The 24,009-nt window shown below is 39.2% G+C and overlaps 1 long non-coding RNA gene across 1 annotated transcript; it reads right to left on the reverse strand.

Moving 5' to 3' along the window:
* Nucleotides 1-12,021: 12,021 nt before the first annotated feature.
* LOC132769346 (uncharacterized) lies at nt 12,022-23,466 on the reverse strand. The gene is made up of 4 exons (XR_009630838.2): nt 23,405-23,466; nt 20,329-20,402; nt 14,672-14,821; nt 12,022-12,154 (listed from the first exon to the last, which is right to left on the reverse strand). It is a non-coding gene; the product is annotated as an uncharacterized lncRNA (long non-coding RNA).
* Nucleotides 23,467-24,009: the final 543 nt, after the last annotated feature.

A 24,009-nucleotide genomic window follows, 5' to 3' on the forward strand; every position in this document is an offset into this window, starting at 1 on the left:
AAGCACACAGCAGCTTCTCCATTCTCCACGTGTTCCTGAATAGAAACCAAAAGTAACTGCGATCACAGCTGCATAGTCTTGGATGAAAAAAGATGGTGGCTGAGCCCTTGCTATATTCGGCATCCAAATAAACCAAACCAGCCAAACCAGCTGAATTTTTTTTTAAAAAAAATGGATTCACGCACAACTCTACTGGATATATGCATCCCATCACCTCTAGTCCCATCCCCCAATACTCTTCTCTTCCCCCAATACTCTTCTCAGCAATGATGGCTGCAATACTGACCGAAGATTATGATGGTTATTATTATCTTGTTCACTCTTCAGTGTTAAGTACTTACTGTTGATGTGCGCCCCCATGTCATTTCCAAGTTATCCTGAAACAAAACTGTCCCCAGGTTTTCTGAGTCTAAGAGTGTGCAACTTGCTTCAGAATGCCGAGTGGATGTTTATGGCTCAGTGGGCATTCAAACCCTGTGCTCCAGTCAGAATCCAATGCTTAAGCCACTAGTAAATTACAGGATCTCACTAAAAGATTACCTGAAATAAGCAACATTGTATTCTGCATTTTTCAAGGTATGTGTTTTCTTAATTGAGGCTGTAACTGCTGTTAAAATAGTGACCTCAAATACCTAGATGTAGAGATAGATCTTCAAAGTAGCTTTAAAGCAGATAAAGTCATTTTGTGCTGAGCTGTACAACTATGAATAGCTAAGGTCCTGAGTTATAATATGTGTAAGCATTTTTGAATAAAGGGTAGAACAAAATGATCATTTGTAATTATTTAAAAATAATTTAATATTATTTTAATTATATTTAATTAATTTAAAAATAATAAAAATATCTAAAGATTCTCGCTATTTTATGCTATTTTATTATAATGTATTCTTTTTTAAAAAAACTAAATAAAGATTATATATAAAAATAAGGCATATTTACTATTACTATGATGCTAAGAAAAAGATCTATGCAAAATTTGAGGTCCAAAGAAGGACCAGAGAACTCAAGAACATTCTTATAATATTATTTGCAAAGCTCTTGTCGATTTTGGATTCGTCACACCAAATATATGTGTGCCATCCAAATGGTAAATCATAACCTTCTGTAGTCAAAGTTCTCTTGTCTTCTAGCATCATTCAATCTCTCATCCACATAACTGCAGATGCTTCAAAATACAGCTTCAAGTCTGTAGATCAAGTCCACCTCTTCATTTATCATCAATAAGTACTTTCCACTTGAGTCTTGGCTTTTTCCCCATTCAAAACAAAATGTGTGATATGCTTTCTCCATTGAGTGAATGGGGTTTCATTTAAGATCATTGGCATGGTCTGAAACAAAAACATCATTTTTGGTAACGCATTCTTCTTTAATGCTGCAGTTCTTCATGGTAAAGACAACTTTTTCTAATTCAAAAGATCCTTCCTTATTTCCTTCCAAACTTGAACATAATTGTTTTCAAATATTGTTGACACCTTGTCTGTTAGCCAGATTCCAAAGTTTACGCTTTTCTATTTGAAATTCTGAATCTTCAGTCAGTTTTTGTCTGCCTTTTTGTTGCAAATTTTTAACGATGATCTTGGTTTTTTTCCTTTATTGGCCTTAAGTCCTGATATTGTGCCATAATTTGCCAACAACTGGTTACCACATCTATTGATTCTGTTGAGTTTTCCACCAACAGCATTAAGTTGTTGACATATGCACATATTTTTGTTTCACTTTTCCAACTTTTAAATCTCTTATATTAGAGTCTTCCTGTATTTGATTTTATAGCACTTCCAATGCTGTTATGAAGAGAAGTTGTGAGAGAGGGCAGCCTTGTTTAACTCCTTTAGATACCTCAAAAGATGCTGTTAACTCTCAATTTACTTTTAACCTTGCTACTTTTTAAATATTGAAGTCATAGCTACATCTCCTGAATGTTACTTACAAACAAGAGAATATTTTTTTTCTACTGCTGAGTGAACTTGGCTCTCACTATTCTACTTGTTCTTTAGACAAAACATGTCTGGCGGCTCTAAATTTAATGCTGTTTGTTCTTCCTTTTTTTCTTGTCTTCCCCTGCAAGCTCTTTGGCTATGTTTTGTTTTGTTTTTTAAGTACACTACAAGTTTATCCATCTAACAATTAAACATTGGTTGAAGGGGGAAATAGTCCAGTGTAGTTGCCCTTTCCTGGTATTACATGAAAGAATGGGGAAGTGGAACGAAAAGATAACCAATAAAAACACATCGCATCAGGAATATATGGGATCAATGCATATTAAAACAATGAATATAGAGTTTTAAATTCATAGTTTAAAACCATAATTTAACAATCATCTGCCAGAAGAAACTGGTCTTCAATGTTGTTTTAAATTCAGATAGTGTTAAATTCAGATAGTGTTTCAGCAACAGAGAGGTAGTAGTGAAATACTCTCCTAAAAATGCCATCTGATAGTCCTTTCCTCTTCCTTCAGTGGTGTCCCCTGTGTTCCTATATTTCCTTCCCAATTGGGAGAGAGACCGCATACAATAGAATTGCCACTTGTATTTCTGATCACCATTTGTAGATAACAGTGGGGACTCTTTCTTTTGTGTCCTGATCTAGAAGAGCTTCACAAGATAATAATTCTTCTCAGCCTTAATTTCTCCCCATCTGTTTTCCCTGAAGTTGACTTTGGATCTTCCTTTCTCTAGCTAATAGGCTTGGGCCCGAATCAGTTTGAACAAAAATGATCTGTAATATTTGGTGGTCCATTTCATATACTCTCCAAAAACAGTGTGGGAAGTTGAAAAGCCTGGCAAAACAGATTAAAAGCATCAGATTTTATCGACTACTAGAGCGGATAGACTTAAGTCTAGAATATACCTTAGGCAGGTTGGACATATACCAGGTTGGACATGACTCAAGGAGGAAATAGATGGTCCATTCCCCCGCTCACTCACCCATTTGCAAGTAGGCAAGAGATTGTTGCTGTCTCTGATTCTAAGGAAAACTTGTTGCTTTCCCCCCAGTGTCTCTCAGAGCATTGAGACTTTGGGACAATTTCACCAGGTCTTATTGGTCACTATTTAAGCCCACAAAAAGTCTTTTTATTAACTGATTTGGAACTCAATTGCATGATTTCTATCACTGTGGCCAACTATGACATTGTAGCCAGTCACTTTCAAACCTTGAGCTTCAGGAAAAGTAAACCTAGAATTAAGGGTTACAGAGTAGCCATGCAGCTGGCCAAAATAAACCTGTGGAGTGAGAAATAAAGGCAGTATAGGAAAGTTCAGAAGAGCAGAACAAAAGGGCAGTTTGCTTTGTGGCTCAGTCTGCTGTCACTTATCCTAATCCAGAATTGTGATAGATCTCCCCTCCCCTTGGACTAGCCAGTAGAGGTGTGCAATTCACCCAAAAGGCATGCCATTTTGGGGTCCATTGTCAGCTAGCCCCTCATTCTGTTTACCAGAAAGTTACTTGAATTGGGAGGGGTGTTGCCGTTTTCATTCAGCAAAGGTTCGGCCCATTGCCTACCATGGAAAAATTTTAAAGGCTCAGTTCTCAGTCATTTTAAGGTCTATCTGCATGAAACCTACCTCAATTTTAGAGCCCATTTACAACTGCAGGCCTGCCAAGTTTCAAAACAATTCGCCAATTTTAAATTTTAACCATAACATTTTTAAAAAATACAAACCACAAGAGAGGGTTCTGGGAATAGTAGTCGCCAATTGTGTCCATTCTCAGCCAATCAGATCATGGACACAACCAGGCTTTTTTATTGGCTGAGAAACAGAGAGAGATAAAAATTCAACTCCCATCATGCTCTGAGAGGAACTCAGAGATTTTTCAGTGCCCGCCCCATGCAAGTTCCCAGCAGGGCCCTCTCTGGAGAAGGAGTCTAGGAAACTTTCCAAAAAGAAATGGATGGACGCTGCTTCTGACGGGGGAGGGAGAAAAAGATGCTGCAATAATCCCATCTTCTCCAGGAGCCCCGCAGCAGCCTAATTTTGTTTACTAGCCATGTTGGATAGCAAACAAAATTAGGCTGGGAGATTTAGCAGTCGAAGCATATTTGCAATCATTCATTCCAAGATCAAAAACTGGTTCCCAATTGTTGGAAATCCAATTAGGAAGCAGAAAGACCAGAAAGAATCTCCCAATGTTGCAGAGGAATTATTCTGTGGAGAAAATAATCGCCTGCATTCAATATTAAAGTTTCAGATTTGTAAGCTAGAATTATGGATCTGTAACTGTTCTGTATTTTGTAAAGACTATTCAGTTTATGTGTAAGGCTGTATGATGCCTCAATTCTGCCTACTTCAACAGCCAGCAGCCAGATTAGGGTACAGAAGTCTGTCCAGCTGGAAGTCAGGGCAAAAGGAGAATAGTGTTTCCAAACACCTCCCATTAATGAGTGAGGCCGTGACAATCAGAAGTAGGACCCCTGTTGAAGTTCTTGTCACAGCCATGTTAGTTGCAGGAACGGGTGCAAAAATCATGTTCCTTGTACCCTGATCAACAGCTGAATGGATCTCCTTCACCCAGTCTGGCTGCTGGCTGTTAATGTGGGTAAAGCAGAGCAACCAGGAGATGTTACTTAGTTGCATATGAAACTATGTAACAGATGTAGAATATTGGCAAGTGCGTTTTTGCATATGCACAAAAACATTTTCTACTCAAGAACACAGGAAACACATGAATGATTTCTGCACAACGCTTTGACATGTTCAAATATGAGGGGAATACTGCAAAATAATACTAATTTTTTCCTTCAGCATGAGGAGTCCTCACATGTGAATATGAAATTTTTGAGAGTTTGCATCCCTATGCTATTGCCCAAACGAAACAATACATGTTCTGGGGAAAAATGATATGAGACTGAATTAAAAAGTTTGATGATGAGAGATGCATTTTAAAGTCCAGCAATTAAAGCTATATTACATGAACAGATGGTCTGCATTGTTCTGTTCGTTCATTGAACTGGTGGACTGAAATAAAATATTTGTAAGTTTCCATGCATTATTTTTAACCTTCTTCAGGAATATGTCTTCAGGCCTAGCAGTGTTGATGTGAATTTTCAGTTGTACTCCTTTTATTCCATTTGTGTTTTGAAAATGTATTTATTTTTATGTGGGATAACTACCATTTAAAGGCCTGGCTGCTGTCATTATGTAAATCAAGTAAAATGGCTTCCTTACTGAAATTGTTCAGGCCTAATGGATTTTCTGTTAATCCACAAATCTGCAAAGTTTCATATTGCTTAATTTATTTTAACTGCTTTAAAATATTGGCTGGAATTCACACAGAAATTCATATTCATGATCCCTACATATTCAATTGGATTGGAAATAGGAAGGGATTATGTAAGTTCAGGGGAGCAGCGTGAGCTTCCATTGTCAGCTCCAGCTTCTGCCAACCTAGCAGTTTGAAAACATGCAAATGTGTGTAGATCAATAGGTACCACTCTGGTGGGAAGGTAACGGTGCTCCATGCAGTCATGCTGGCCACATGACCTTGGAGGTGTTTACGGACAGCACCGGCTCTTCGGCTTAGAAATGGAGATGAGCACCAACCCCAGAGTCAGACATGACTGGACTTAATGTCAAGGGACAACCTTTACCTTTAACTATGTAAGTTCCCCAGTCCTGTTTTATAAGGCAACAGCTATTGTAAGGGACAGGTGTCTGTTCTCCTGCTGATTTAGGCACAGCAGGTTGGTGTTTCCACTCCTCTCTTGTTAGCAATGTCCAGTCTTAGAAGGAATTGCAAATCCTGTTTTTGACTTTCACACCAGTCATTGCTATGAGGAGGGTTGAAACTCCCGTCTGGAAATGTCAACAGTCTGCTCAACAGAAGAAGAGATGCTTGTTGTTTGCAATGGCTGCTGTCTGGTGCACCGGGGGAGGAGGCACTACTTAGTTGACTATATTTAGTAGCTAGTTTATAATCTCATCCATACAGTATTGTAAAATTACTTAACACGTTTTTCAGACTGACTTTAAAAAAACACTTCTTTGCTGATTGATTATGTTAATTTTATTTAAGGCTGAGCTCTTTAGATACAGGGCAGGATATAAATATGTAAACAAAATAATACTGTGTTATTCAAAACATGCCAGTTTGGTTCTCTTTTTAGCAGGATATTACTACTGATGATGAGGATGAGGATGATGTTGCTGCCCCAAGAGTTGTACTACCTGATGTGAAGGCTGTGATCCACAACAACTTGTCATGTCTGTTGAAGTTGCTGCTGCATATCTCCCTGCTATCACTCCACTTTATGAGGATACCCACAGATACTGCTTCCTCTTATGACCTCACCAGACATAAGTCCTCTCATATTTGCACACACTTCTAAGACATTTCAGGGATGAAGTGCCATCACATGACATAAATCTACTTCCAGTTATCATCCATTGTGCTCCATCCCTGAAATGTAGCAGAAGTATATAGAAATTGCTGGGGCGGGCAGGCGGGGGGTGGAGGAGGAGGAAAAAGACAGGTAGAAACCATATTCTGAGCTCCCAATGGGCTTGGAAATGAGAGGAAGTCATTAAAAACATGTCGGATGGGTTTTGTCAGGTTTGCCTGTGGTGAATCGTTTCAGTGGTGTGGAGGAAAGGACATTCCTATGGGCATTCTCCTATGCTCCACTTATTTTACAAAATCCCTCTGCATGAGTCTGAAGAGTAAGTTTTTTAAGGTTAATGTAATTGTAAAGAATTGCAGTGTTGTAAGACATCACTACTATTCTTTTGCTGCATTTTCTCCTTTATAATAATCTAGGATCTTGAAATTGTGCTATTGCTAGCTTTAAAAAATCTTGTTCCTTTTTTACCCACTATAGGAAGTTCTACTGCCTATGAAAGTTCAGGAACAATTTATAGTAACCTTATAATTTTGCCTTAAATTTGAACATACCTTTATAAGTGCTTATATCACATTGGTGCCCAAATTTATGATTTTAATTATGAAAGGAGTGTTAAAAGGCATGGGAGAAACAGATTGCTGCAAAGGGGTTCATAATAATACTGCTCTAACGCAGGGCAGGAAGGCATGGGAAAGACAGATCATGGCAAAGGGGTTTAAAATTTCCCTGCTCCTCCTCTCCCCCCAAATGGAATGAGGTCCATAGTAATCTTGGCTTTTGAGATTGCAATATAGCTACCTTTTAAAAAAAATCTTGATTTTTTTTTAAAGTGGAGTGGGATAGGGTTAGGGATTGGGCAGGGATTGCACACACTTGTGAGGTTCAGAACATGGGACAGAATGGGAGAAAGGCTGGAGAACATAAAGTATCCGATGGGAATTGTAAAACAAAACAATATATTTAAAAATGGAAGGAAATTATACACTTTGCTAAGAAGACCCTCCCCCCCCCCCCCCCCCCCACACACACACACTTTCTGCAATGCATCTGATGAAGTCCTTAACCAACTGCTTTGGTTGTTTATGCAGTCATTTTGGCCTGACACTATTTGGCTGTTAGATTGTAAGCTGTCCAATTCTGGGCACCACAATTCAAGAGAGATATTGACAAGCTGGAATGTGTCCAGAGGAGGGCAACTAAAATGATCAAGGATCTGGAGAACAAGCCCTATGAGGAGTGGCTTAAGGAGCTGGGCATGTTTAGCCTGAAGAAGAGAAGGCTGAGAGGAGATATGATAGCGATGTATAAATATGTGAGAGGAAGCCACAGGGAGGAGGGAGCAAGCTTGTTTTCTGCTTCCCTGGAGACTAGGACACGAAACAATGGCTTCAAACTACAAGAAAGGAGATTCCATCTGAACATGAGGAAGAACTTCCTGACTGTGAGAGCCGTTCAGCAGTGGAACTCTCTACCCTCTCTCTTTGGAAGCTTTTAAACAGAGGCTGGATGGCTGGATGGCCATCTGTCAGGGGTGATTTGAATGCAATATTCCTGCTTCTTGGCAGGGGGTTGGACTGGATGGCCCATGAGGTCTCTTCCAACTCTTTGATTCTATGATTCTATGATCTGTGGGATTTAGTGTATCCATCATAAACAAATACAATTTCCAGAGTAGGTTTTTTGAAAGAAATATTGTAGATTTTAATTTTCAGTAGGTGAGCTCATGACATTTAGCATCTGCCACATGCTTCTCTTAGGAGTAGAAGGATCTGTAAATTCTGTTCTAATCTCTTAAAGAAATTGATTCTTAATGGAATTGACTTTCTTACACATTAATGACTGTTGTTGCCCCTGAATATAACACAGTTGACAGAGTATTCCTTGTCATCTCTATGGCAATATGCAATATCGATTCTAATCTAATGCTAGATCTTTGATCTAGCTAAGTGCTCTGAGAATCCACAGATTTTGACCCACAGCTCAAATATTTGCTCTCCTTCTAAAAGTATATCATATACACGAGTTCATTGGCAGGATACAAGAGGTTTCCTTGAAGAAGAACAGTTATTACAATATACATAGTTCTCCAAGCTATCTGAAGAGGGACACTCCATCCAAAATATTCCATGCAGAAGAATAAAAGGCTGTTTCGGCTTGAGTCATAACATATGAGAGTGTGTGGTTTTTGAAAGATGGACTACATAAATACAAGAATGAAGTCATGAAATCATAGTGAAGGACTCTGTGTATGACTATTCCCCCTTTCCTGTATTTCAAACACAGAAGTCAGGTAGAATAATTGAAAAATACACATGAACACACCTTAGTCAATGGGGAAAATATGTAAAAATAGATGCATTGAGGAACATGCCTACCAAAATGTGCAAAAACTGTACTCAATATTTTATGCTATCTTGACCATGTGCTGATGTTGCTTGGCTACATATGTCCTGTTTTCATCTGTGAAATAGAGTAGGATATAGTGAACTATATTGCCCTTCAGTTTTGAGGTCCCAGTTGCAATGTAAGCTGGTTGAGCAAAGGCTGGTGAAAATCTGCAACGAACATTTGAAATTCCTGGGAAAACTGTTCTCCTGGGATTTATCTTCTCCTTGCTTTTAGAATATCTAAGGGACTGTTGACAAAATAAACATGGTCAAATGGATCACACAAAATTTTATACATCATGTATACTACTGAATGTTTAGCAATATTTTGTTAATGCTATTGTCTGCCAAGCAATGAGACTCTCTGGACTGTAGAAAGTGTGTTCTTTCTGAGTATTTCTGAACAAGCAAAAGTTCTTTTGAAATCCTCAAATTTATGTTGCATTCCTCCCCAGAGTTCTGAATTAGGTAAAAGGATATCTAGGCCAGTTTATGATACTAAGAGTTGGAATGCTTTGAAGACCTTATGGTTTAAGACTTAAGAGCTCATGCAGAAAAAGACAAGGAAAGGTAAATTTTATCTTAAGATAAAAATTTTCTCAATACAGCAGTAAGACCGTAAGCCCCAAATGTTTTGGTCTCTTGGAGGATACTGCAATGGTAAAACAAATCTCCAAGCATTCCAGAGTTGACACAGAAAGTAAAACTAATAAGGAAGTCTGCTGAACAAACCATATATAAACCTATGCACATTTATTTGGGATTACTTCAGAGTAAGCATAGAAAGGATCTGGAAATGAAATATGTATTTTGTGGAGACATAAAAAGTTAAACTGGGTAAAATGTATGATGGTCTAATAGGCACAGCTCTTTTCTGGGTTTTCTTTTTCCTCCACAGCAGCAACCCAGACTGTTTCTTAAGGCTTTTCTTGCTCTTCTGTGCCCTTTATTTGATCATCTGCCAAGGCCCTTGAACAGTGCCAAATCAAACAGCACAGCACCTCTGTAAGTTGGCTCTTGGGAGCTATGGAATTCAGCAGCTAAAGAGCAAAGCAGGATGTGAAAGGTGAAATTATATTGGACTTCCTGGACTTTAGATTCAGAGTGTTTCATTTTTAATCTTATCTCATAAGCATTTGAAATTGGGAACTTCTCAGATAAAATTAACCAAAATGCTTCATCTGATGTAGATCTTAAACTGTGTAAACTGAAGTTATGCCCACAAAGTATGAAAAGGTGCATTCTTCATCCTTTTAAAGGTCTGAGCTAACAAGCAAACCAAAACATCCTGTCGTACAACCAAGGCTTCCATAGGCTGAGGCTTACTGTACCAATTTTTAATACTGAAATTACCTGATGAAATCTAATGTCATATATAATGCCAAATATACCAGTAAATCTGAGGAAAATATCTATTCCAGAACTCCACATTCCCCATGTTGCCATTGTAGCAAAGGCAACATGGGAAGCCTCCTGTGTTGCTGCCACGGTGGTGTATGTCTCTTCCTCACCCCTTTAACTACGGAGCCCTACCAGAAATAGATGTGTGTCATGTAATGGACTCCATGGTGAAAGGGACAAGGAAGCGGTGTACGATGGGCAAAGCATGTCATATGAATGTTCCCCCTGCAGATAGTCATATTGAATATCCTCCCCTTTCCTCAAACTGAGATTCAAAGCAGCTTACAATAACTAGAGCAAATACAGAGAAAGGCATATACAAAGATATAAGAACTAACACACTCAAAATTTGCTTAAAATGAATTGGTATATAAGCAGGAGCTGTGTGTGTGTTTTTTTTAATAAGTCAATAACCATTCTTTATTCTCCTTCCAAAGCTTTTAATTTCATTTGAAACTTAGATTGTTTTTTAAAATGTGAATTTGTGGAAGGAGGGAGCTCACCTTACAGAGGGAAAAAATGCAATGACCTGCCTTAGCTCTAAATCAAGGTATTTGTCATTTTTATTCTTGCAAACTCTTTGTGAAGTAGGTCAAATTGTCCCTATTTTACAGTTGGACTACTAAGACTAAATAACAGTAACTCGTCCAGAACCTTACAACATGAATTTGATAGCAGACCAGCTATCTGTTCTAAATTATTATTCTATGTAAGGCTGACTGCCCTTGCTGGGGAATATTCCGGTTCACACACACCTGGGTGACCTAGAGTTATTATCTGCTTTCAGTGGAATGCTAAGCTTTGCTGTATGTACAACTCCTTTTCAAGGACCATTGTGTAAGAGCTCACCACTCCAAGAACAAAATAATAGAAAAGCAAGCTTCTAATCGAGCTGGTCTCCCCTTTACCTCCACCCCATTTGTTATATTTTAGTGTTCAGGCTCAAATCTCTTCCACAGCAGATCAATACTGAACTTGTTTGCATTTACAGGACTACCTTTACAATTGGTTTAGGTACTCGGATGTATACAGAGGTCAGTACTGCTGGAAATGCTTGGAAGGAAACTAAATCTCTTTTACCTGCTTGTATTTGAGTTGAGAAAATTGAGTTGAGAAAAGGAAATTCCATTTTTCTTTTCAGAAAATTGGTTTGTTTTTAATTGCAAAAACTAACCTTTATTTGTAAGACCTGGGATGGGGGGGGGGGGGGTTGGTGGGAGTCAGATTTAGCTTTCATTTCTGTTTTGAGATCATAAAGACTGCTACTACTCCCCCCTCTGCAAATAGCTTATCAATATGGTTGATATCCCCATGAGTCTGCTTGGAATTTGAGATAATGAGCAAAGGCTCTGTTGTTGGTTCCACCACCCCATGACATGATGCTGGTGTGGGGAGATGGGGGGCAGGACACGGCTTTCCTCTATAGCAGCAACCTAAATGGGGAACTCTCTCACACAAGAAGTCATCTGACTTCATCCCTTCTGAGGTCTACACTGCACTGCACTGCACTATATCCCAGGATCTGATCCTGTTTTACATTTTGGAGTTACTGGTGGATTAAGAGAATTTAAAAATAAAATATAAAAATAAAATTAGAAATCTGACAGTAATTGCATGGTGAAGAATGTGTCTGTGTGTATGTCTCCAAATTTTGACTTATGGTGACCTCAGGAGTTTCATAGGGTTTTTTCCAGAAAGGAATACTCAGAGGTGGGTTTCTTCCAGTTCCATCCTCTAAAATGCACCCTATAGTGTTGGCTGGGGGTCTCTCATCCAAGTACAGTGTTCCCTCGGTACTTTGTGGTTCGCTTACCGCGGACTCGCTGTTTTGTGGTTTTTGTAAAAAAAAAATTTAAAATACAAGTAGTGAAGGAACACTATATTCTGCCACAGACTTGAGTTGCTGAGTTACTCACAGACAGATGTGTGTGTGGCTGGTGAAGAACCGCGAGGTGGCGTTGGCGAGGAGCATGGAGAGGGCCGCCAAAGCAGCTTCCCAACATTCTCTCAGGAAGAAGAAAAAGCAACTCTGTAGAGTAAGCAGGTGAATTGCTGTTATCCCATTTTCATAAATCATAATTTCATTTTCATAGCTCTTGCTCTAATGGTGTCATTTCATTGAAGCCCAACACTTCTGTCAGATTCATTCTCACCTCTATAGTCCTCCGTATCTCTTTAAAATGATTCTATAGAGAGATGGAAAACCTTGGGATGTTTTAGTGCCATGGAGAACAACAATGGAAGTGGATAGGATACCAGACTCTTAGGCTTGGGATGGATATTGTGGGTAATCACTGGATTATGGTCATATTTTTGGTATGGCATAATATTTTTAAATCTAGATGTTCCATTTGTTTATCAGTTATGTGCCTGTAACCGATAAGTTATATAATCTTCTCCAAGGTTTTCTTGACAATATTTATTCAGAGGAGGTTTGCCATATTTTTCCTTTTAGGCAGGGAAGAGGGTGACTTGAAGGCTATCTAGTGGGTGGGGTTTAAACTCTCTTCTCCCATAATCTTAGTCCAGGGGTCCTCAAACTAAGGCCTGGGGGTCAGATACGGCCCTCCAAGGTCATTTACCTAGCCCTCGCTCAGGGTCTGCCTAAGTCTGAAATCACTTGAAAGCACACAACAACAATCCTATTTCATCAGCCAAAAGCAGGCCCACACTTCCCATTGAAATACTAATAAGTTTATATTTGTTAAAATTGTTCTTCATTTTAATTATCCTATTGTTTTAAAGTGTTTTTTGCACTACAAATAAGATATGTGCAGAGTGCACAGGAATTCATTCTTCTTCTTTTTTTCAAATTATAATCCGGCCCTCCAACAGTTTGAGGGACTGTGACCTGGCCCTCTGTTTAAAAAGTTTGAGGACCCCTGTCTTAGTCCATCATTCTCCTCTCCTTAATTCTAGTCCACCATACTTGCACATATTGCAACTAGTAGACATTTAAAAATCTTCATACTCTTTGAATATGTCTAATATTTTAAGGCAACCTAAGCCAGTTATGATTACTAAATTGTGTTGCAGTGAATTCCACACACTAACTAAGATTTGGAGACAGAATGGGGTTCCTAGAGGTGAAATAGCTTGTTCCATCTGCAGAATGCAGATTTGCCAGGGTATGCAAAAAGAGGCAGTCTTTGTTGATCACTATCCCCTGATGTTTTCTACATCCAAACAAAATCTGAAAAAGAGAGTTGAGAGTGTTCTTCCAGAATAGTGTGAGAGGTACTTTCACACAAGAAAGCTTTGACTAGTGGGGGTTGAAATGCCTGGTCCAACCCAATGTCCTAAATTCAGTTGTTAATGAATCAATGGAATTTGTATATCAAAATGTATGCAAAGTCTTTTGTTACAATAGCTTCTGTTCTTGTTGGATTTTAAAAAGTGTATGTTTTAAAAACTGCATATTATTAACAGTACTTACTATCTAACAGGGCAGTGGGGGGTTCTTTGTTTTGCACATTAAAACTGTTTGGAAATCCCCTTGCAAAAACAGAATGTATTTATATGCATACATATTTATAGTCAGTCTACAGGCTAGGGCGCATTGTGCCAAATTGGTAAATTATTGAAAGGAGCTTTCTTTCAAGCTGAGACTAAATTTAATAAATAATTCAATACACTGGACCTTGTGATGGTATTGGAATCCACTGATGTGACTATCAAGCATTAAGAGACTCTAGTGTAATTATTAATGTGGAACAAATCAGACAACTCATTCATGTTTTATAAAATCCTTGTTTCTTATGTACAGAAAAAAATGAAGGCATTTTAAATCATTTTTAAGCCGGCAATTGAGAACATATGGTGCAAAATAGTCCTTTAGAGGGGAACACCCACTCCGCCACAATAAATAATAAAATTAAGTTACTTACAGAAATTGGGAACATCCCATAGAAGAGATCTGAAGAGAACAGAAATCTTTGGAGTAAAAGATGTGCTGACTACTGAGATATTGGGATACTGAGGATTAGGAATCTATGCATGAGCAGAGGTCTGTAAAATAGGAGGGGAGACAGCTAGAATACCATTGGAGGATAATTTATGCCAAGTATGACTGAACACAAGCTGAATCTCTATCAGATTATACTGGACAAATAATGGTGGTAAAACCATTCTAAACACCATTGAATCTTCTTTAGTGTTGCAGCCAGGACCATGACGAAATTTGAAAGAATCCTTAATAGCCCAGTGCTGCCCAAAATGTGATGTAAAGTGAGGTGCTACAATATTAAGATGGCACCTAGCTCTGCTTCTTCTTTTCTCCAAATCCAGGTGAGACTGTGAGAGACATGAATGAATATCTGCATGCAGTAATGGACTAGATAAGAACAAATAAAGGGGGCTTATGACAGAATCATGGAATCAATAGGTTTCCTATTAGATGCAGTTTCGTATATCCATGTGAAATCCAGGAACATATCCTCCACAGATATGGGGATTGTACTGTAAATAAAAATACTTGGATGAGCAGTAATTGATCTATGGTTTGGAGCTATGAGAGCTATTAATTAACTACTCAAATAAGTATTACCTAAATCCTTCAGTCTGGGGAGCAAAAAAGAGCAGCTGTGAGGCTGTTGCCTTTTACTTGATTGGGGTCCTGTTCTACTTTTTGATGGACCTTCTCTTCTCATTCCAAATTGTCTGTTACCTGCTTCCAAAAGAGTTGCTTCTTTTCTCCCTGTAAAAATAGGCAGATTAAATGTGCTTATTTTACAAGCATGACTAACATCACATACAGTTTGGCCCTTGGTTTTTCATTTTCCTGGAAGAATGTACAAATTGAGGATTACACCCTAATACTACAGTGTCATTAGATATCCATATCTGATATCCTTGAACAAGAAGAATTCCTTTTAAGCTCAACTAAAATTGTATGTTGTTACATGCTGTGATTACGTGCTCGGTCTGTTAGATAAGCTTATAAAAGGAGGAAAGTATGTTGCTGGTGTTTAGACTACCAGCTAGCCTATCTGGCAAATCTTGGTGCCTTTAAAATACAAATGCATAATAAATAGAAAGAAAATCATTTCTTCACATTCATTATTATTCAGATCTCCCAGAAACCTGGGTGAATAGAGAAGATGAGATGAAAGTATCATTACATTAGCAAAGTTCAACATTAATTTGAAATGCACACTGGGGAGAAAATGCAAGAACCATTTGATTTGTTGGTAATCAATATGCTTCCTCATCTGCCTTCAAAGCCCAACATGCCATATTTACAACCTCATCACATTTTCAGATTTATCACACAAGTGAGTGCAGATCCCGCCCACTCCAAACAACACTGGAGAAAAAAACCTTTGAGGATACTTGATTTTCCCCTCCAATCCTGCTACTCTAGAGTAGACCCAAGGCTAGACACCACTTTGGATACTGGACTTTTCTCTCAGTCTTAGTACTCTCTATCACGGAAGTCTAAAACTTTTAAAAAAAACAACAAGTAGTGCCATAACTTCAAAAGCCAAGAACGCTATGATGGAGAAATGACGGGAAAAACAAAGATATTTTGAAATTTCATTATTTCTTGTGATTAATTTTTAATAATGACCATACCAGGATCATGAATCAGGATTTTGGGAGAGAACTGTCAATGCTTGGTAGGGGACCGCCTTTAATCCATGTCACTGAAGCGAGTCAACATGGGCAAATTTGATGTATCCCATCCAACGTGTTTCCCCACCTTTTCTCCAGTTTTGTAGCGATTCTTGAGCTCAGAAGATGATCTCTGACTGTCTTTTCTCCCCTCCCCCCCTTGTCTAACACTTACGAAACACTTTTCTAATGAGGCATTACAGACATAGGCAGGAAGTTCCCCTCTGTCATGAGATGGACTCTGTCATATATTGTGTCCTTTTTCTTTTAAAAGTGTCTAGAAACTGGCATGTGCACGGGGGGGGGGGGGGAGGGGGAGGAGGAGATAACCAACACAGTGTAACAGTATGAACATTTGACTGACTTTAAAGACCAGGGTTCAATTTCCCACTTGGCTATGGAAACCCATTGGGTGTCCTTGGATGACTCACCCCAGAAAACCCCTTGACAGGTTCAGATTAGGGTCACTATAAATTGGAAATGAATGGAAGGCAGATAACGTTTAGGCTGCTACATAATACATATGTGTGTGGTGAAAAATAATTCCAAAGCTAGTAGAACAAGTCTCCCCACTCTTTTTGCCCTCATTTGGTCTTACGAACTGAAAAAGCAAAGCATTTCTTGAAGGAGGCTGCTGTGCAGTGGCCTTGAAGCCAATGTTAGCTGCTTGTGTTCATCTGAGTTCATTCTCAAAAATGTAAATCATGACCCATAAAGAGAAGGTTTCAAAGGCAAGGAAGTTAATAGAAACAGTTTCCCTCTGTGACCCTTTCTCACAGGCTCTGCAGGCTTTGTTACCTCTTTCTCAATCAAACTCAGGTTAGAAGAAGCACTACTTACAGTAAGCTAGTGTTACTAAAGAATAGCAGGATGTCAGCAAGTAACCTCAGAAAGCCTGTCACTGTGCTGAAAAATGCCTGCGGTAGCCCTGACAGCCAGACCAAAGCAACACTTTTTTCAGTGAGAGAGAAAGAAAGATAAAAAAGGACGCACAGTGCTACTTCTGCATAGCAATGTAAGCAATCCTGGTTACTGTACAGTCCAGTGAATTCTAGGAGTGTATGCTTCTGCAGTATGCCAGTTGTAATACCCTAAAGGCACCAGATCTTTTTGGATTTGGGGAACTAAGTAGAATCAGCCTTTGTTGGTACTTGGATGGGGGGCGGCTGGTGAATAACAGATGCTTTAGGCTACCATATACAGTATATTAGTGCATAAGTCAAACTCAAGTATAAATTGAGAGCAGGTTGAAGGTCAGTCATAGAGAAGGAAAAGCACCAATGTTGCCTTGGGAGCTGGCCACAGCAACTATTTCCCCAACTGAGCATCCAAAAAGACCAGAAGCAATGCTATAACAGACAGAGAGGAGGTCAATGCTTATAGGCTCAGTGCTAGAGAATCATAGAAGTTGTCGTTCTACAAAGTCTTTAGCCTTTTCTACAAGTGAGTCCTGGTGCCTCACCAAACTACCACCCCCATGATTCCATAGCATTGAACCACGTGAGTTAAAGTGGTATTGATCTGCATTCATTATACAGTGTAGATTTGTGTTTGAACCAGGTCTGGACTAATTCATTAAGATGCTGCATTAAAAATCGGTCTTGAATAAAGGACAGTGTAATTTGTCTCCATTTTTCTTTTTGTGTCATAGCCTCCAGTGTAGGTTGGCACAAGGCTTACATTCACAATCCTAAGAACAAAAATTTGTGACCATCTTTATTAAGAAGAAGTCCTAAATTATGTTCCATAGACTTGTAGAAGGATTCTACACTGGGCCAGATTATAGTTTGAAAAAACAAAAACAAATTCCTAGGCACACTGCACATGTTTTATATGTAGTAGAAGAAGAAAAAAGGAAAAGCCATTATAAAATGTTTTTTCCTCTCCCTTTGTGAACTTATGCCATTCCAACTGTTCATCTACTGGTAAAACAGTTAAATGGTAGATATTCTATAACCCCATGCTTAGATCCCTCACAGTTGTCCTTACCTCAGTGTGTTTCAGCAAGGATACAAAGTAAGTGTTTATAATGAAAGACAATAAATCTTGAGCACGTAAAGTGTAAAAATATTTTTCTCAAGAGCCATTCAGTCTCTGTTTAAAAGCCTCCAAGGAAAAAGCTTCCGCCACCTCTGAGACAGAGAGTTCCACTGTTGAACAGCTCATACAGTCAGGACATTCTTCCTTATGTTCAGGTGGAATCTCCTTTCCTGTAATTTCAACCCATTGCTCTGAATCCTAGTCTCCAGGGCAGTGGAAAACAAGCCTACTCCATCTTCCTTATGACAGCCTTTTGGATATTTAAACTTTGCTATCATGTCTTCTCAGTCAACTCTTCTGCAGGCCATGGTCTCCAGACATTTGATTATTTTAGTTGCTCTTCTATGGACACGTTCCAGCTTGTCAATATATCTTCTAAATTGTGGACACATTATTCTAGGTGGGGTCTGACCAAAGCAGACTAGAGAGGCACCATGACTTCCCTCAGTCTAGATACTATACTCCTTTTGATGCAGCCCAAAATCTCATTGACTTTTTAAGCTGCTACATCACACTTTTGACTCATGTTCAACTTATTATCCACTAAGACTCCAAGATCTCTTTCACATGGACTGAGTCAGCCATCACCCATCCTATATCTATACATTTCATGTTTTCTGCCTAAGTGAAGTATCCTGCACTTCTTGTTGAAATTCATTTTGTTAGCTTTGGTCAGTTCTCTATCTCTTGAGGTCCTTTTGAATTCCGATCCTGTCCTCTGTAGTATCAGCTATTCCACCCAATTTGGTATCATCTGCAAACTTGATAAGCATGCCCTTCATCTTAGTCATTAAAATATGACTTGACAAGTTAGAAACCTGTGGCTAGAAGTCAAGCTTCCTCAGAAAAATGCATGAGCATTCATGCTGACCATTAAACAAAATACATATTAGTGACACGTTCAGACGACTAGCTGAAAGGTACAAAAAACCTTATCTAGTTTCTTAAGCATGTCATGACGAGCAGACTAAGACTAAGGACCTTACCACATGTGAGCTGCTATCCTTGAGGCATTTTCATGGCATGGGGTAGTGGCTACTTCCCATCACGATGATGGACAACATCTCACAGCCACTGGTATCATGTAATTGTGACACCGGCTATGCAAAGCTTCATTTCCAGATGGATAATGTAAATCCACCCTACCATTGTGCTGCTCCATCCCCTTTTTGCTTTTATTGTGAAATGCTATGGAGGGAGGAAAAAACAATTTCCTTGGAGAGAGTAGTGGATACCACCACAGAAGCTGGAGACCTTATCGCACTGCGATATGTTTTGGGATTGCAGTGCAATCAGGGGCTATTGGCAGACTTTACCCATTTGATAGCTTTATTGTGAGGAAGTGGTAGGCCAGTAACAGGTATTGCACAATCAAGTAATAGGTTTCTTGAAGGGAAAATGAAAATGCCTTCCAAAGAGACTGATGACTACTCCTACAAAAGAAGAGGCGGGTTTTATGGCTGAACACTGGTGTCAAAAGCTAAGAATGTCTTCAACTATCCCAGTGTTTTTACTTTAACGCTTTTATAATTCACTGTTTCTGAAGTATAGGATTTTAATCACAGAAATCTGTCTTTTCCATGCTGGGAGTCACAAGGGCCCAAAATCCCATGCTGGAGCACGTATATTGGATTCTGAAAGTCCCAGGTTCAAGTTGAACATATTCAGTCAAAAGAATCTCAGGTAGTAAAACTGTAAAGAACTTAGCAAGATCAGCTAACCCACAGTGTATACTTCTAGATACTTCCTTCCAGGTATTTTAGACACGGGGTCCTCAAATATTTTAGGCAGAGGGCCAGGTCACTTTCCCTCAGGTAGTTTGTGGGGTGGGAGAGAACAGACTATAGTTTGAAAAAACAAAAACAAATTCCTAGGCACACTGCACATGTAGTGCAAAAAACAAAACAAAACAACAACATGAAAGAACAATGCAATATTTAAAATGGAGAACAATTTTGACCAACATAAACTTCCCAGTATTTCAATAGGAAATGTGGGTCTGCTTTTGGCTGGTGAGATAGTCAAGTTAAATAGGATTATTATTGTTGTTGTATGCCTCCAAGTTGTTACAGACATAGGGCGACCCTCAGTCTAAAGTTAGGATGGGGCCTTGGAGGGCCACATCTGGCCTGTGGGCCTTAGTTTGGGGATCCCTGTTTTAGACCAATCTTTCAGCTCAAGTAATCAACAGAAATAATGAAAGTTATAGCCAAAACATTTGGAAGGTACCATCCTGGTGCAGAGAGTTCAGGGCTAGATGGACCAATAATCTGGCACAGTATAAAGAACGTGAATTTAGACCAAAAGCTCTTGTGGAAATGAAGAAAAAAGTTTCAAATAATCTGTTGTTGTTTTTGTTTTTTTACTATAACAGCATAGGTCTAAAACCTTGTTTTGATGTAGTTTTTCCAAAGTGGAGACACAAACACAGAACCTGCAGTAGGTCTGGTTATAAAACTATCAGAGCTGGATATTGTCTTTAAATCAAATGAAACACAGCTGGAGTGTTTACCAACATATCTGCAAGAGATCTCTTAAAAAATAAGGTACCTATCTGCCAGAAGATCGTTCTTTATTTTCCTTTCTTTGAAATTGTCATGAAGCCTTGACTCCAGATAAGAGAACTATAATGAAATAAAGGAAACATTGTTTAGCTGTCAAAATGAATTTGAAATGTGACATGTACGGGAAAGAAAAAATAACATGATTGGCTAGTGAGTTCCTGAAATTTATGTTAGAGAAAATCCTGTTTTTGAAATAATCAAAGATAGCCTTTCAGAGTTGATAGAAACAACTACTTCATTACCTTGTTTTCCTGATTCACTTGTAGAAGGCAGAGAATGGTGGATAATGATGATAATAATAATTTCATGAACACTGTCAAATAATGTTTGACATTTTTAACCTCAAAGAACAATTTAATTTTAATCTTCACTCTATTTTTTGGAAGAAACAGAATAATTGTACACAAATAATAAATAAATGTACATAGGATAAATATTTTTTATTTACTTACTTACTTACTGTATTTATACCCCACTCTTATCAACCCTGAAGGGGACTCAGAGCGGCTTACAGATTATGGCAACATTCAATGCCGCATCATACAACAAATAATAAATATAACATATCAAATTATAAAACGATTAAAACATATAAATGCAATAAAACATATTAAATCATCGTTTTAACAGAGCAGAAATTCCATCAGGGGAAGAATGAGATGGCAGTGTTCACTCAAGAGAGGGCTCAGGTGAATCAAGGGCCATGGCTGGAAGAAACAAATGTTGGTATCTCTCTGTTGACCCAAGGATGCTGAAATGGAGGCCAGTCAAGATAGAGTCCAGCAGTTCCAAGCGGTCCTCAGAAGCTGAGTGAGTCCCTAGAAGCTGAGGTAGCAAAGGAAACAAACGCTGCCCCTTCCCCCAAAGCTCCTGGTGATGGTCCTTCACATCTTGCTTTGACCTGAGGCCCTGCAGGCATGGTTCTTTTTATGCCCCAGCCTCTGAGGCAAGCAGGTGTTGTTGCTGGCCTTGAGCTCCAGAGTCAGGGCCTCAGTTCTGCCAGGAGTAAGTCCACAGGAGCCGAGCCAGAGGCAACAGGAGAAACAAGCACTGCCCCTTCCCTCAAAGCACCTGGTGATGGTATCTTCACATCTTGCTTCGTCCTTTTCAGGAAAAATTGTGTATATTAAAAAGCTTGAAAAAATACCACTAGTGCTACATCATGTATAGTCATGTATAAGTAAAAAAAAATTAACCCCAAAAACCGGGGTCAACTTAAATACAGATCCAATGCAATATTTTATCCATCATGGTGCTGGTCCAGTTCTTTTGCAATACCTGTTTGAAAATTGGTGATGGTGGCTGTGCTTTGTTGCTTCCCAACCATGGCATTTTTTTCATGTCAGGAGCGACTTGAGAAACTGCAAATTGTTTCTGGTATGAGAGAATTGGCCGTCTGCAAGGATGTTGCCCAGGTGATGCTTGGATGTTTTATCATCCTGTGGGAGGCTTCTCTGTTGTCCCCACATGGGAAGGTGGAGCTGATAGGAGCTTACCCTGCTCCCCAAATTTGAACCACAGATCTTTTGGTCAGCAGTCCTGCCACCACAAGGGTTTAACCCATTGCACTACTGGGGGCTCCTTTAACTCCAGTGGTTTCAATGGACATAAACATGATTAACTCTCTAATGAACTATCATCGAATCCCAAACCCCTGAAAAAACTGCCATGCTAAAACTGGTATAATCATTTAGTATAAGTCACAGTCCCACTCTATTTTGCTTTAGTCAGATCCCACCTGGACTACTATGTCCAGTTCTGGGCACCACAATTCAAGAAGGATATTGATTTGTTCAGAGAAGTGCAACCAAAATGAGCAAATATCTGGAAATCCTATGATGAATGGCTTAAGGAGCTGGGTGTGTTTAGCCTGGAGAAAAGAAGGCTGAGGCGGGGAGCATGAGAAGCAAGTTTCAATATTTGAAAGAAGGTCACACCGAAGAGGGGGCAAGCTTGTTGTCTGCTGTTGTGGAGACTTTGGACACAAAGCAATGGATTCAAATTGCAGGAAAAATGATTCCCCCTAAACATTAGGAAGAACTTCCTGACAGTTGAAGCTGTTCAGCAGTGGTGTGTGTTGCCTCAAAGTATGGTAGAGTCTCCTCCTCTGGAGGTTTTTAAGCAGAGACTGATGGCCATCTCTTGGGGGTGCTTTGATTGTACTTTTCCTGCATGGCAGGATTCAGTTGGACTGAATGACCTTTGGAATCTCTTCCAACTCTATGATTCTATCATTCTAAAATCATAGCCCATTGTTCCAAATAATGACTCAATTTTGCTTTCAGTCTTTTAAAATCCCAGCTGTAAAATGCATTTTGAACTTCGGTTTTTATACTTTCTTCCTAAAGAAAATAGTCAAATTGAGATTTGAACACATCCATCGTAATTTCAGTGTGGCCTTTGTAGTATTGGCCAGCTTGTTAAAGATGCTAAGGCAGTCAAAAGATAAAATCTTTGCTGGCTGTGTTGCATTGAGAGAATGCATAAGTAAATTTGCAGCATATTTCTGTGCATGTTAACTTAGAAACGGGTCCCACTGATATTGCCAAGTCTGATTTCCAGGTAAATGCACATACGATTGCAACCTGCAATAGATTCCAGATGCAATATTTGATGCAGGGACAAGATCCAAAGCAAAAACAGCACCAGCAGCAATAATAATAGCCCAAGGCCTTTTTGACTTGATGAAGGGCCCTTTCAGCATGTCATATTTGGAGAAAGTCGTTGTTTTCCATAATTTGTCCTTATGTATATTTTGGAAAGGGGGAGTAGGTCTTGACAAGAATTTAATTAGAATGTGAGGAGCGAAAGAAAGAGGAAAAATGGTTTTCAGAGGTAGCCGGGCCCTAAGAATAAGAGGGGAGGGGAGGGGGAAACTGTGTAGAAAGGTTAAAATACAGACCGGCATTGTTTGCAAAAAGCCTGCTGTTTCCTTTATGTCTAACTGATCTGTGCCAGAAGCCCTCTTGAATTTCTACAAGAATGGAGCGTCAGTTCATCTGCATTCAGTGCCAGAGTCACGGCCCTGGAACCGATAATTGCCTCTGACAGGATTTAATTACCTTCTCCAAGACCTTTTCTCTGTTTGATTGGAGACCACCCCCTGCCTCCGATCAAATCAGACACTAATAACACACTGAAGCACAGCAGCCAATCACAAGTCAAGTCTGAACAGTGACCTTGCTGAGTAGAAGCTGATTGGCGGTGTCAGCCTTGTCAACTGTGTCAGTGAACCATCAGAAAAGAAAGGAGGGGGGCAGAGGAGGGAGGGAGGGAGAGAACGGGGGAAAAGAGCGAGAGCAGAAGATAAGAGAACAGCATTAATGCTAATGGAGTCTGTCAGCGTGCATGGCTCGGGGTTGCATTTCAAGTGTGGCACAGCGCAAGAACAAAAATTATGGCAAATCTGATGGAAACGTACAAACACATACAGTATGCATACATGCGTACACACATGCACACACAAAATATGAACGGATGGATAGATAAATTGATCAATAGATCTATAGATATGAATATATATGAACATAATATATGTGTGTGAATTTATATATTGCGTATATTCATGCTCGTGTGGATGATATATCAGACATATCACTGTTCCTAGAGATAACTGATTTTTTTTTTTAAAAATCCACATATATGAGGTGAGAGGATAATATTCTGA

The sequence above is a fragment of the Anolis sagrei genome, chromosome 1, assembly GCF_037176765.1.
Source record: "Anolis sagrei isolate rAnoSag1 chromosome 1, rAnoSag1.mat, whole genome shotgun sequence".
In the NCBI taxonomy this organism is placed as follows: Eukaryota; Metazoa; Chordata; class Lepidosauria; order Squamata; family Dactyloidae; genus Anolis; species Anolis sagrei.